Raw genomic sequence first — 16,637 nt, forward strand, 5'->3', positions numbered from 1 at the left:
TTATATTCAGTCTGAAAATCTTGACACTGGAATTCGTTTACAATGGTGACATTTTGAAAGTAATTAATTAACAAAATGTTCAGCGCAACATTTACAAATTACCGACCATGAATGAAATAATGTTTGTGTTAATTGTGGCCTCTGATGTATGATTGGACTATTGATTAACTATTTTTTTTCGAAGTTTTTTTTAGTGGACAGCTTTATTTATAATTTGACATTGTGATCAAATTATACAGTTCCATATAAAAGTCATGTAGGGTGGGTACTACCATTACCCAGCTTCAGTGACAACGACTTTTCTTAACTTAAAAGTTAGAAATGGATTTTTGTCACATTAGATCGATTACACTGAATAAATATGTCACATGGAAAAGACAAGTAAGTATGACAGTTTTGTTTCAAAGACATTATAATTAATGTGGAAACACAGGGCTGGCCTATTGCATCAGTTGCCGTGTGCACGGTGACGATACGCTTCAAATTTTAGAACAACGTGATTCATACAACAAGTGTTAAAATGTATCTAGGATACTTTGTCAGCAGAGCAATGAGTAATTAAAAGAATAATGGAAGACGATTAACTAACAATATGTGTAATTCACAGAGCTGTGCAAGTGTAATTAAAAAAATACACCTTTTGTTTTGACTTCTGAGTAAGAGCAGTTTTTTTTCTGATACGTAATACGAGGAAAACGAGATAAGGTAGGCAAACTTCTGATAGACACAAAGAAACAGGAAAAATGATTTATCGAGAATAGGTCTTTGAAAATGTTTTAACTGTTTAGGTGTACAAAATACTTGCTAATATAAATTAGTCTTTCCTGTTACGATTTTCTTTTTTCTAATGTTAGTTATCCATGCAACAGGAAAACAAGAAAAGAAAAATTCCAAAACGAAAATATTTATAAAATAAAAGCAAAGGTAAATACTCGGTTGCTAAACTTTTAAAGGTCAGTCTCCGTAAATGTAGGTTTCGCATAGAAATTGACGCTTATTAATGTTGGGGCGGTAACCGACTCGAAAATCTACAAGGATATTACTAGTTTACTAGTCATTGTAACCTTTTAAATTGCCTTGTAAATACTAATAAAGTGTGATCAAGTTGGAGATCGTGCTGTCCTTTGAAATAGATTAAATTTGCCGAAGTAATAGCCGGTTCGTTATTTGATCGACATAATCACACGACTGAGGAGCAAACTTGCCTAATAAGGCACTTTTGGGCACATTTCCAATTACGTTCATACGCAATATTTTTAATAACTAATGAAAAACTTGAAGAAAATTCTGAACACAAAAGAATATTTAAGTAGCTATATCACCTTTTACCATCTAACAGCAGAAGCTAGCATTCGTCCTCAAGCAAACAAGGCTAACATCAAGATAATCCCTTTAATCTGCTAACCGTCGCGTGCGCAATGAAATCGTTTAAGTGCGTTATGCACGCCTTGCATGTGTCGGCCCAGACTTCACGTCGGCCACTGAATGCTAATCGCGGTGTCATAAGAAACGCATACGTTGACGTTGAATTAGAATAAATAGAAAGTAGCTAAACAGTCAAATTGAAAGTAGCTAGCCTTATAAGGGTGGTTAGATGTCTCTGTTTTACTTGTGTGGATCTCATTTTCACCAAGCAAAACTATTAGAATAAAATTGCAAAGACATATCGGTTCTGTCGTTGATCAATTGGAAATAAACTAGTTAGTTAAAACGTTAGATATGAATCTAAATATCAAACAAAATAAAGCAGACCATGACGTATGCAACAAGGAAAATAATCTAGACACCCATTCAATAAAACCAGTTACACACACGCATAAAGCTTATGAGACTTAAAAATGTATCGAGTAGCGTGGCACAAATAGGTCAGTTGATCATTGCTCAACCACATCGGCCGATCCGCGTACCTAAGTAAGCCACGACCTCCTTGCACTTAACGTTTTTTACTTCACCCGCGGTAGGTATGAGCATTTATCGTATAACTCGTATCTCTATTCTATTTTGAAGTGGGCAAAATTCCAGTCGGTTCTCGGAAGATCGGGGTGTAAGTACTAATATGTGTTTGTATACATAAGCGTCTCGCTCTAGTGTTGCGGGTTAATATTCTTCACATGTCAGCAAATGGATTTCACGTTTCAATATTGGTGCTGTGACATTTACGATAATAAATGGGATTACTTCGTACTTTGTTGTAGAAAAAAGGTGTTAACAGCAGAGGTGGGTCAATAACATGAGATATGAGTGTGTATTTAAATGAGAAAATCACAATAGAGATATTGACACATTACAAAAGTGAAGATATGATTACAGGAATTTGTACCACGTAAATCATTCGAGATGACTCTCCTCTCTTTGTACAGGATAAGGAAATGTATGTGTGTATTTTTCCTCCCTAAGTCAAAAACATAACGGTTAACCACAGTGCATGTAATTTCCACATTATGTAGGAAATGTGGCACATGACATCAGCGAAGGAGCGGTATCGCATTCTGAGCGATTCAATGGTGATGCAATTCCAATAGTCTGGTCCAACTGCAATCTTATTCTAGACACCAATTTCAATATAAACTAAAAAGCGTTAAATATGGATTTTGCAGTGAAAGGTTAAGGTAATAAATTGGCTTGTATCATAAAAAAGTAAAAAGAAATAATCAAGAGTGAAGCAACGAATGTTGAGAAATAGAAATATTGATCAAAATAAATCAATTCTGAAGGACAAACTGGCCCCAGTTTCAGAAAATAAAAGAAGGATGTAGAATTGAAGACGATAAAGTTAGTTACAAAGCTGACTGTAGGTCAAATGTGACTGGATTCGACGACGATTTATCTAAATTGTCTGCAAGACTTCGAACCAGTTTAGCGGTCATTGCAATGGTTAGCATTATCAAAATTGAGCACACGTTCGCAAATAACTGTGAGGTCACTCGCGATCTTAATTACGTGCCACTCGTACGATTTTACTGTATCCAACCGGTTCTGAAGGAAGTGGTCGAGATTGTGGGTCCTCCTTATTATCATTATATTCACGCCACTTAGTTTAAGCTCGTTTATTAAAACTGACCAATGTTTTTTAAATATTGCGTAATGCTACTACTTCAAATTTATTTTTGGGAACAAATATAATGACCACCATAAAATGCTTTGATACCCTTAGTTTTGTAACCAGAAATATCTACTGAACACCAGAAAAATAAAGTCTAAAAATGTAATAGTACCAGCTATTTTAGTCACGACTTCACTTTAAATTGTATTCGACCACCAAAGGAGAAGGGAATGGCTCCATAGGTTCCTGGGCCCAGGTGTTAACTGAATCAAAGTAGCCTTATTTGTAAGAGGATATAATAACAAGGCTTCACTAAAAATTTGGTGAATTTTGGCTACCCAGAAACCAAGTTATCTGAATTATAGTAAAAGTTAGGTTATATTATAACATTGTATTTTTTATGTAATTTGCGAAATACTTCTGAATCACTTCGGTTGTGTAATGGTTTTATGCATGAAGCATGTGAAAGCCTAACCTGTTAGATCTTCGAGACATCACCCTACGCAGCGGCAACCGGCGCGTGCCCTGGACTTTGGCCGCGTTTCCACTGACGCGGAGCTGGGCGGAGAGGAGCGGAGAAGAGCGGTGAAAAGTGGTCAGTGTTTCCACTGAAGCGGAGCTGGGCGGAGAGGAGCGCAGCTGAGCGGAGAGGAGCGATGAAGAGCGGTGAGTGGTCAGTGAGCGGAGCAGAGCGGAGTGGAGCATGCTTTTGGAATCGCGCATTTTTACAGACACACTGCACGCGAGTCACGCACCGCCCGCCCGCACCGCCCGTACCGCCCCGCTGTCCTCCGCTCTGCACCCCAATGCTCGCTGTCCTCCGCTCTGCACCGCCTCGATGTATGAATATTCGCTCAGCTCTGCTCCACCCCGCTCGTACTGTTTCCATTGAAGCGGAGCGGAGATTTCAAGCATAATCATTGGTCAATTTGTGCACCGCTAAGCTCCTCTCCGCCCAGCTCCGCGTCAGTGGAAACGCGGCCTTTCGCTATAGTCGAAGACAAGTTTCTACTTGCAATTTCCTGTAACCTATAAGCAGCAGGAACCAACCTTTTAAAAACTAAAAAAGGGAGAAGGAAGTAAAATAAAACACCAATATACTTAATAATTAAACATGTATTATCATTCATCTTCAATTATTATTAGAATGTCATCTAAAAATTGTGCAGGGGGTACGATATTTTCTTGGAATCTTGCCCAACTGAGATACCATATAATGCACATTACATGGGCACAGCAGCCTACAGTTCTTCTACCTACAATACAATTACAATAATATGATAATATTGAATCTCGTCCTCTTCGACAGCTATCAACTAAAATATAAACAAAATATGTTTTGCGACTTATATGGCGGGATTGTATTCGGCCTCGCAATAACCAAGAAGTATTTGAAGCTGACAGCTGTCGAAGAAGGCTGCTGCTTACCTCCCTGCACACTTCTATTATAAACCCATCATTTCCCGCAAATGTTCACCAAAATAGGACCGTGCCTGCTTTAATTGATATGTACCTAAGCATACAAGAATTAATTCATCATATGACAACTGGGGAAAATCATTTAAATTATCATTATGAATAGTTATTGTTTCAAAATCAGCCCTACGTCTATTATATTGGTTGTTAACAATAAAATCACCTAATATGTTATGTCTATTCATATTTAAATTAATCTGATTAATGATAGCCCCACAGTCTATTCTATCGGTTATGGGAGGGTGAAACCTATTTATGAGAGCAGCAGCCACCTTAAAATCTCTTATTAAACTTCTTGAGGCTGTATTAAAATAACATTGCCTGAATAATTTGAAATCTCTTTTAAACCTACCGTTCACAATCTCAACGACCCAACGGCAAATGGTGACTGCCCTCGATTTGTTTGCGTCAAGTGTTGACAGCTGTGTTTCACCCTGCGCCAAAGTAGCAGGCACGTATGTCCTATATCCACATTGGTTTAACAAAGGTAATGAATCTCGGAAACCCCTATCCAGTATAAATACATCACCATTTTGGAAAAAATCCTGGAGTGGGTTTCCACTTAAAAATTCATGTCTCATTATATCTGAGTCTGACGTGGTAGCTGGATAGGGGCCCAAAACATCAATGATGTAACCATCTGTGCACACCATTAAAAAAGGTTTGGTTAAGTTCCTATATTTATGCAAACTGTATGTTTTTTTTTGATATAAATAATTAGAGCTTTTTTCAATATAACAGTAAGTTCCATCAAATATAGCGATGGGCCTAGAATCTCCTTCAAATAAAGCACTAGGAATGGCTAAGTTCCTTTCTTTTATTTGTTCTCTAGTGATGTGTTCTAAACCTAAGTGCCGAGGCACAAAATGTTCAGTTAATATGTCACGGGCTTGACACAGCCACTTGGCTAAAGTTTTCTTAGATGTTTTAAATAATGTTGCTAATCTTTCATTTGAGTCCCCACTTCTTAATTTGATAAGATAGGCTGCTAAAACTGAAGAACTATTACGAATTTCTATCAATTGTGGAACCTCATCAAATAATTGACGGAACTGAACTTTAGTAAACCCGATCCAGGTATGCACAACATGGTCGTCCATATTATCAATATTTTCAAAATTCAAAACCTTTCTTTTGGGGTTTCTTTTAGTGTAAACATATCTTGGATATGTCTTGCAGTAAATGTTTGTAAATAATTACTCCTTAAACTATCAAGGAAGTCCCATGCCTCAATTACTAAATGTATATCACAAAGTCGATTATTTTGTGGTACATAATATTTATGCTCATTAAGCAACATTTTTCTCGTTGCTAGAGGAACTCTATATCGTTCAGTTCTCTGGCAACCTTCTATGAAGCACCGTCGCTCTGTTTCAACTGCCCGCATATAATCTGGCAATACAATTGTTGGTTCAGGGTGCTGTTGTACTGGTTCCACAATTGGGGCACTTGGTGAATGTAGTTCCACTGAGGGTTCATGCACATCATCATTACCTTGGTTTTGTTCTGGTTGAATGGAAACATTCTCAGGTTCGTGTAGAATGTTGTCATGATTTTCATCCAATTGTCCAACAGAAACACCAACTGATGATTGGGCTGGCGGTGGGTTACTTTGTGAGGAAGTCGAAGGACCTGTACTCATATGAACAGCAGCTCTGTCTGCTAATATCCAACAGGAATGGCATATACGACTTGCCTCGTCCACCTTCAAAAAAATAAAAATTCACTATTATACTATAATACAGTAGTCCAGATAGTAATAAAAAAAAATAACCCTAACCTAACCTGTGTCGGGTGCCCTTGTCTTTCAGTTAAGTGTTTTATTTTTATGATTTAGTGCTAGTTTTAAATCATGTTAGCTTTACAAATAAATGTTTTATTATTTTAACTAGCTGAACCTCACGGTTTCACTAGCATCTTTGTTTACTGCTCCGCTGCTATTGGATGTAGCGTAATGTTATGTAACCATTCTCAATAAATAGGCTATCTAACAGACAAGATTTTTAAAGTCGGACTAGTAGATTCTGAGATTAGTGCGTTGAACGCACCAAACAAACTCTTTCACTTTATAATATTAGTATAGATATAGTTTAAATAATTTAAAATATAATACTAAACTATCTTACCGTTTGTGGTAGAATCCACTCTCTAATCACATTATATATCGCAGATTCACGAGCAGAATCATTACGAAGAAGGTGGTTGAACCGCCGGGCTAAGAGTGAACGACCACAGCGGAGACATACGCTTGAATGGCCAACTTGGTTGGTGCATCAATCGCACGTCTTCCAAGAACCACATCTTGGGCCAAGTCCCAACATGCTTGGCATACAACGTTCTCACTGGTTACCTGAAATAACATAACCATTTAAATCTTGTTCAACCCTAGTGCATGTTCAATAATGTCGATGTCACAACCGAGACCGAAATTGATTTATCGGGACTCGAGGGTGACCTTCACTTTTATAAGAGAAATGATCAAACTCCACATTCCACAGATTAAAATATATGTCTATTTAAGCACAGCGGGCGGGCGACGGCGACGCGACGCTGAGCAGTTGTAATGTACTAGATACTATGGACGACTTCACACAGAGCGATAGTTACCGTCGCGACGAGCGGGACGGCTCTGTGTGAAGTCGTAGTCGTCTAGATACTATGGACGACTTCACACAGAGCCGCCCCGCTCGACGCGACGGTAACTGTCGCTCTAGTACATTACAACTGCTCAGCGTCGCGTCGCCGTCCCGTCCCGCCGCGCCACGCCCGCTGTGTGAATAGACCATTACAACTGCTCAGCGTCGCGTCGCCGTCCCGTCCCGCCGCGCCGCGCCCGCTGTGCAGAGACCTTAAGCTAACTAATTGACTATTGATCTAATATAATACTGTCCAATAAACCGATAGATATGAAGTTAAAATGGCTTGCTAAAAGCACGATTTGAATATGTAAAAAATGGGTAAAAACTTACAGGCTGAGATGCACGCCACTGACGAATAACTGTTAAAATCGCCTCATCCTCCAAGACTTTTCTTCCAATAGAATTACTGCGACCAAGCGCAATCGTACAATTCATACAGCGATCCATGTCGTCGATATCCAATCGATAGGCGTAACAGTTGTCCAAAATCGAGAGCCAGGTAATTCAGAGTAGCAAGATCCGTCGAAAAGCCAAGGTCGTGGGTTTAAATAGTAAAACCAGGAAAATATGTGCGCACTCAGAATGAAAGAAAACAAACGAGTGCATCTGTCAGTCAGTGACAGACGCATGCCACCAACAAGTGTTGCCGGAATAAAAATACAGTAGATTACTAGTAATTCAGGCATTTCAGGCATTATTTAATCGATTATTTAGTCTTATTATCTTAATTTAAGTTTTCTCTCTTCCTGGGTAGAATCCTGGTACCATATTTTGTGATTTTATTTAAAAAAATGTAACGGTTTTTTTAATACATATTTCAGGTAGTTAACTGCTGGGCCCAGAAGTCCCCTTCTCCTTTAGTAAATGATCACCAACTCTTGACGACCAAATTAATGTATTATTTTTGCCTAAATAAGTCACTGTGATTGCCATAAAATGTAGGCTTATTACCAAATAAAGTATTATGATGCCATATTAAGTTATGTGTCCGGCTTGCAATGCATGCGTGAGTGTCAGTATGACGAGTGACAGGGTAAAATGGAAGAAAATGACATATTGCGCCGACCCCAAGTAAAATTGGGAACAGGGCAGGAGAAAGAAGAAGAAAAATGTGTTTCTCAATACACTCTCTCGAAAACACACTCTTATCGCACTGTTTAGAGGCATGCAATAGACAATTTTCCACCCTAGTGCAAGAAAAGGGTCCCCATAATGTTATTACATTTATTGTATCAGGCCGAACTGATTTTTTTGGAGTCAGTTTACTTAAACAGGATAGCAAGATGTAAAAACTTTGATTATCATTTTATATTAAAACGCTGGTATAATATTGATGATCATTTACTACTTTTGGTGATCATTTACTACTTTTGGGATAACAATGATTTATTTGGACTTATTTTGCTTAAATAGGATAGCAGAATTTAAAAACTTTGGTTGTAATCTTACTTTAAAATGGTGGTTTAATTTTGGTGATCATTTACTATTTTTGGCTTACGCATGACTTATTTTGGAGTAATTTCACTTAAATAGGATAGCAAAGTGTTAAAACTTTGGTTGTAGTTTTACATTAAAATGCGAGTTTCATTTTGGTGATCATTTACTATTTTTGTCTGCTATTTGTTACTATATCTGGTGATCAGTTAAACATAAGCCTTTATTTTTTTCGGTACAATGTTGTCTGAAGGACAGGTCATGTAAAACTGTTGTATACTTGATTAATGTTCTAAAACAACAACACAATTTACATTTGTATCTAATTAATTTAATTAGTCATACTAACGTGATATTATTATGTGCTAAGCATGATGTTTTTAATTCCAGATGGCTCCCAAGGGTGTCACCACATTTGCATCAAGCCAAAACAAGTGATGACGGTACTAAGTTCAATGACATCATAATTCGTGACATCATTGTCATAAGTATAGAGATTTTTTAAAACAAAAGCGTAGAGCAGAATGTTCTATATTAAAGCGCTTATTGTTTTCTTCGCCATTATGAATTTAATTTACATAAGTAGTGACATAAACTATAACATTTCCATATGGACTAGAGCACGTAAATATAAATGTGTAGACATGCCGTATTGGTCAAGAATTAATGTAGGAGTAAAGGTGGGAAGCCTTACAATGAAACTTACTTTCAACTAGGTTAAGAACATTTAATCGGATCCGTATTCGCGTTCGATCACGTTAACAGTGAAGAACACAATCTACTTGATGATACGAATATACTCGGAAGAAGACTTGCATTTCTGGTAAAATTACAAAAATAAAGTAGGAATAAGCATTTATAAAAAGATGACACCTAGCCTACGCAGTCTTTTTTGGAACTTTTACATAAGCTGCAACACAGGATATTTTTAGACACAAATGAACTACTCATAGTCTATATTTTTAAGCTAGTAATTTGAGTCGTAATACCAGAAAAGCAGTTACTAAGTGCTCAACGTCTGAGTTATCTCCAGAGTGCATAAATCACAAGATGCATTTGTGTTACACAACACGGCAGCGACATAAACAACTAGATTTTAACAGGCCACGCTCCATGTGAGTCATTATCAACTGAAATCTGGACAAAAGTCAACAACATTATCTTAGACTTATGTAAACTTTGCATAATATTCGCTGAACGCGATGTGATACATACTTCCAAGATTTGGGGCATTACTTTATCAGCGTACGTAAATAGTGTCTACCGAGATTACAAAAAGAAGCAAACGAAAACTTACCAAACAACATATGGCATAATGAACGATGGCCTACGGCACTAAATACAGAAGGGCACGAAGCAGTTATCGTTAATTACGCAAGCATTAGAAACATGGATACAAGTAAACAAAACTGTTAGCAGTTTTACCATAAGGGCTTACAAACAGAAACATCGGTGAGGTCGCACAGTTAAATATTGTCAGCATCCTTTTACGGAAAATAGATAAGTATCAAAACAAGTTGCAAAATGTCTATTTGGGCAAGCGATCAGTTGTGCAATAAATAAGATACTTAATCGAGACTCGATGAATTTGTGCGGACAATAGGCGTGGGCAGCAAGTCAGCCACCGCTGACGTAATCGAATTTGGACAATTAGGTACTATGGAGTAAACAACTCGTGCTCGAGATGTAGGTTATCGGTACGCGCTCAATATTGTGATAGCAATGGGGGACACACATTAGCGATAGACTTGATAAATATGTTGATGGGCTCCTAAATATTTATCTTTTGTAACCACGTGCGCCTGATGGAGAACTTTGGAGTAATATGGACAGCTTTCTAGTTAATAAAGCATTAAATAGGGATAGGCGTGTTAGAAAGCTATCGCGATGTGTGTTGATTGACGTCAATGAGACACGTGCTGTTAGGTGACCTAAGACCCGTTTTCACAGCATATCCGCTTAGGTCCGCGCTTCAGAGACATTGATAAGATTGATTTGACGTTATATGTTGGCTGGGAGACAACGGCTGCATCTAGAAACGTTGATTGTGACCTTTATCGAGACAATCGCGTTACAACGTAGCGGTGCGGTGAATTATAGTAAGCTTAGCTGTTGGCGGATTTATTATAATTAACCTGGAGACTCTCCTCGTGACTAATTGTGGGACCTGATTAATAGCTCTTTTGTGAAATTGTACTGTAGGGTTGTGTGTTAGCGGATCTACGCGTATTTCTCAGCTAATATCTTTTAGCTTTTTTTTCAGTAATTATAAAAACGAGTTGCGTTTATCTGCAGCATGTAGAACATGCGTTTGACCCGGAAACATCGGACAGTAGCAGAGTGGCAGTTACCAAGCATTACTGCTAGACCAAGTAGGCCAACTGCATAATGCGCACTTTTCATTTATAACAAGCTGCACTCAACACTGTGTCTAAACACTTCAAGTAAAACTTTTACGTAACGGTTTCAAAATACTCTACCGGCAGGACTTTTTCAACAGATATTTTATGTTATAAGATTAACTGAATACAAATAAGTATACAGCATGACGTAAATAGTCTTTAAATTATTGAATTTCTCTTGGCATTATTTTCAACACGTGCTGCATATTTAAATGGCATTGTTCAAATAATGTTTCCAAGGTAAGAATGACTTCAAAAAGAATTTAATATTGCCATTTTGCGAACGGCTTTCGGAAGTCAATGCCTTTGATTCAGTATAATTAATTTGGCACAACTTCAGATTTTTCTCAGACATATGAATGATGTAAAAAATAAAATATTTAATCCAAAATTAAACTGACAGAAAGCATTCTTATTTTTCATGAAGTTTGAAATAAACATGACGTGGTCATCATTTAATAAATTCTCACATTATTTTATATTTTAAAATTGTGTCTAATCTCGTGCTTCATTACCGTTATCAGAGGCAACATGTAAATGTAAACACACGCCGGATAAACAGTGATAACTGGTTACACAAAGATGGCTGACATCGGGGATCTATTGAATACTAACCCTGTCTAAAGTAGAGGTTATCTATCATCAACTAGATAAGCGATCCCACTGAGAGCCGCTAAATTGTTTTTATTTCAACAAAATATTTTAAATACGACCTAGATTTTATAAATGCAGTATATTAGCTTTAATTGCGTTTATCTAATAGGTGTGTCGACAAATAAATGAGGTAAGCAAAAGATTGCAGAGTTTTTTAGAGCAAGAAATAAAGAAAATACTGAATCAATCTTGTTTCTCTTAACTGATTCTTGAGAAAGAACTACGGCGCGATTTAAAGTAATTACGTTGGCCTGACAATGTACGTATTGAAAGCTAAGATAAACAATAGCAGGGGCCTTGCCCAAGTTAATTGATGTACACTCCTTACAACTAATGGGATGACGTCAGTGTCAAAGGGGTAAATTCAAAGCACGAGTGTTGGAACAATAAAACCATTGATCGCTATCGAGCGGTATCTTAGCTGGAGATCAGCGTCGCGAAGATAGTGCTGTGGTAATGAGCGACACCACGATACCATCACAATCGGCCATTGTGGCGTGTCGTTCACATTACCTAATGCACGGACCGTAATTGTAAAACATTCATTACTCATTACAATATTGATGAGTTGCTAGAATGTGCTGATATTTGAAAAATTACCTTTTTGAAATGTAATAAATCAGCGGCTATTTATGTTGCTTATTTGTCATTGCGAATCTTTGTCAGGTAATTATTCAAAAGAATTGTAAAATAAATTAAGTAGGGAAATATTGACAAATAAGTGTTTTGTTTGTATACTTTGCTACATTTCAAATCGCGCCTAGTAGGCAATAAAATACTACAAGATTGTCTGATTAGACACAATGCTTATATTGAATAAATTTCTCTGAAATGGAACACCGTATGCCAGTCAGAAATGACTCAAACGCGAGACTAGTTGATAAAAATTTAATTATGTGCCAAAACCTTATAGTGCGGCTTCAGGTGGCTGTTGGCATGGTGCCCGGATATGGCGTAAAAACAATCTATTTCAGATCTGAGAGTTGATTCGGCGTGTTATATTCTAACGGGACACTTCCCCCTACCTGACGAACGCGGTGCTCTTTATATGGATGCGTACGACCACGAAACGTTATCCCTGCTTCGAATTGAATTGATGTCACATAAACTTTCAGTGATGACATAATATTTGCTGACGTCATATTCAAGTTGCTAATGCTTAATTCAGTCCTGACGCACCCGAAGGACAAGATCACCCATCCATGACGTAACAATAGTGACTAAATAATTAAACATACATCGGCAAACTGGAGTGTGACCATTTGTTTGCGGTTTTCAGTCAAATCATACGATGGTGCGGTGAGTCGAGCACTAACACAATATTTGCTTTAAGCCGTATGACTAATAGTCGGACATTAAGTAACCATTGCCGGGGTGGATGACCGTGTGTGTTTGCCGTTCGCTCAGAGGGCAGGCTCATTTGCTTAAAAAACAGTTTTCAGACAAAGGTGTGGACAAATTTGACATGAAACGATATGTTGGGAGGTTTTAGCGAAAGTAGAACATCGGCCTGGCCGACTCTTCTCAGGATTGGATCAGCGTGTGGACGTCTTTTGATCGATCACCATTGCTGACGTAGATACTTACCTTCTTTTGGAGAAAGATGTCACCCGTTTAGAAGACATTGCCTTACCTGGAACAGAAATAGGTGTAATGTTAGTAGATGTCAAGTATAGTGGACACTAATTGCTGCAGGTGTGCGACTGAGATATGATTCTAGTGTTGCTTTTATCTTCTGCAAAGTGCGTTATTGCGACGGAACAGTTTAAAATGTGGCAGTATCGCCCTGTATAATTTACAACTCATTTAAATTTTCTCAGAATTCTCCTTTACAAATACACTACAGAGATGGAACACGGTCAATATAAAATATTATAGTAAACATTGAGAGGGGATTTGTGAGGACACAATAAAAACACGTGGATGTGACAATCGGTTTGATTCACGTAGTAAACATGCTCAGTGAACGGGCCACCTGCCAGACTCAGAATGTAAGGCGATTTGTTTCATTCAAATATAATAGAGATTTATACATTTGTTGACGAGCTTAGTATTTAATCAATACATAATTTAAGATGGCAGACAGGCAATTACGTCTCTAACATATAAGCATATTCATCTGAAGTAAATACCGCGTACATAGCTATAGCAACTAGTCTAGAGTCTAGACAAACAAAGGTAGCGTACTAACAAACAAAAACTAGGAGACAGCACATAAAGACAAAGACCTTGATATAACAGCACGTCTAAAAGACGTAAAGTTTCAAAATTTCACACAAATATCGAACAGTAGTGACTTTGAACCTTGCAACATAAATCATACAAATATTAGTGTAGTTTCATGAAGTTTTCCGCATGTACTGCATGGCAACGCAGCTATTATTGACTAAGGCACACTTGGTTGTATAACTGAGCAAGCGGCACGGCACATGCGCGATTAGAAATGCATAAATCACGTTGTGTCCCATGCGCGGGAGCACCGCACGGCGCAGCAGTGTGATCTCTATTATGCACAGCCTTTACGAGTGCTATTAATTTGCACTGACAACCATTTTGTTTTGTTGAGTCGCGGTCACAAAAAACATTTACGACTTACGATTTCAAATGCAATACATTTCAATTTCTCAGAATACTTTACTAGGGGAATTTTTGTTTGTAGATTCTGTTTTGGAAACTATTTTTTTGTCATTTGTTTTGGAGAAGAGTGTTAACTATTTCTGTAGTTTATGTATTTCTGCGGTTATTAACATAATCTCAATGAGTCATTATTAACATCTTAATTTTTCGGACTTACTTCATAGTATAGAACTAGCTTTATTCAGTAGACAGACATGCAAATTATGCTGAATGTTAGAATCAATAGCTGCGCAATACACGTGCCTAGTCCCGTCTACTTTATGTGGACTTTAGCTATAATTGTTCTTAATAATACTACGGTAACAATTGTAGTTACTGTGTGGACGTTACATAAGTGTTACAAGAATTAGCCATTAGATATATAGGTTTAAATGGTGGTTGTTACAATTCCATCATTGTGTTCGAACGTGGCTTTTGAACACGACATCTGGAGCGTGAACTAGCCGTAATATGAACTATTCGATGTTTTGAAAAATTATCATTATTTCCACAGATATTTATAGTTGATTCTTATAATTAATTTGAATAACAGAATTAAACTTCTTCAACATTTCTTATTTCAATACACATTTTAGTATCTTTTTACAGACAAAAGTTAATCAAAGGCGAAGTCGTTTCTAAGTTTTATTAAGTAATAAGTTTTAGTAAACACATTTGAATCGTAGGTACTAAAAACATAACCAAATATTTATAGGGATTACGTAATCATACGATAGCTTTACTTATTAGGAAAATAATAATGCTTGTGTAAATTATTAATGCTTCTAAAAATAATGTTCCTTTAAATTACCTCATAAGTATGTGCGAAGTAATAAATAAGTATTAAGTTATTTACAAATGAATTTTAGATAATAATAAATAACATTTATTAATAAGTTTGACTACGTTACAAGTTCTAAGAGCTTTTTGATAGTCGAAGAATAAGTATGTAATGATTTACTATAAAATTAGAACTTCCCTAATATTATTATAGCCTACGCAACTAATACCGTCAAATTGGACGCCTTATATTTTTATTTCGTTCGAGTTTGTGTAGTAATTTTAGGGTCTTTTTCTCGTCTATTGAAGTTTAATTACAAGACTTCATGCGTGTAAACTGTTAACATAACTATAAATGTTTGTAGCTTGGATTTACGGTATAATTATATTTACAGGCACACGGTGTTTAAACATCGCTCCATCATTGTCAAATATTCCAGGATAGTTTGCAGCACTAGTGCCCGCCCTTCTAGTCATACTAAGCGACCAGGTCTCATAGCAATTGGCATATTATTTCTGCAGGATTTATATTTTTGCGAGAAGAAAGAAATTCTTGACACATGTATCGTCTTTTCAGTATTTTTTCCTTGAAATATGTGAAGACTTTTTTGCTGTACAAGAAAAATCCTGAAAGTATGACAGACAATTACCTACTTTCGTACAATAACAATACTTGTCACAAAAAATATGTTTGACTCTGAGTACATCGCAATGTTTTCGCCTATTTTTTGCCCTTTGTTGATATTTCTTTTACCATAGCACCTATTTGTGGTTGTGGTGTACAAAAAAACCTGCCTTACCTATCGTAGAGTAAGCATTGTTTTTGTGACTTGTATGAGTAAGCTACTAACATGTGAATAAATAATGATTGGGTACATATTTGTTTTGCTTGAGCGTTTTTTTAGTACCTAGCAAAAGTTATGAAGTAACTACCGACTAAATAATAGATACGTGTACGTGGGAGGTGTTATTCAAGATGGCTAAAAAACTAATTGTTTGCTTTTATAGCTTGTCGAAAACATTACCTAATCCTTCAGTCAATTTTCCTTATTCTTAAAGCTGATTCATATAATTATTATTTGTAATGACAATGCACATTACAGATATTCATTCGGGTTCTTTCTGCACATGATAGAGATTTCATTTCCCCGCTTACCGCTAGCTACGCCACCACACCCCAAGCTCACCCTTAGGCTAGTCAGCCTAGCATTGTATGCATGGAACACCGTTATGCGGCTGGCACCGTCCATCAGATATAAAACCTACTGACAGACGATAACGGTAACAGACAACGTTTCTTATGCGCGATACTACAACCCACAGACATACGACGTTATTCAATGTTCTACATGATGTATCTTGACATAAGACAAGCCGCATTAAGGCGGTCTTATACGCTAGCGATGGTTCTATAAGTTCGCATGTCAATGTACTCTGTAATTTTTTGTTGTAGTATCCATATATGGGCCGTTGATGCGAAGAGATTTGCGCAGTGTGGGCGGTATTGAATTGGCAGATAGATAGACTTTCCTAATCTAAGTATGATTTGATGTCTGTAGACGATGATTGATTCATTTATTATGTTATAACAGT

At 37.1% G+C, this 16,637-nt stretch overlaps 1 protein-coding gene and 1 long non-coding RNA gene across 4 annotated transcripts in view; both read right to left on the minus strand.

Annotated features, from left to right (window-relative positions):
- LOC110383815 (protein bunched, class 2/F/G isoform) overlaps nucleotides 1-16,637 on the minus strand; it is a 136,003-nt gene that overhangs the window by 46,725 nt on the left and 72,641 nt on the right. The window lies entirely within an intron of this gene.
- LOC126054705 (uncharacterized) lies at nucleotides 4,142-8,015 on the minus strand. Its single transcript, XR_010278123.1, has 3 exons — nucleotides 7,489-8,015; nucleotides 6,646-6,869; nucleotides 4,142-6,224 (listed from the first exon to the last, which is right to left on the minus strand). It is a non-coding gene; the product is annotated as an uncharacterized LOC126054705 (long non-coding RNA).

The sequence above is a fragment of the Helicoverpa armigera genome, chromosome 3, assembly GCF_030705265.1.
Source record: "Helicoverpa armigera isolate CAAS_96S chromosome 3, ASM3070526v1, whole genome shotgun sequence".
NCBI lineage: Eukaryota > Metazoa > Arthropoda > Insecta > Lepidoptera > Noctuidae > Helicoverpa > Helicoverpa armigera.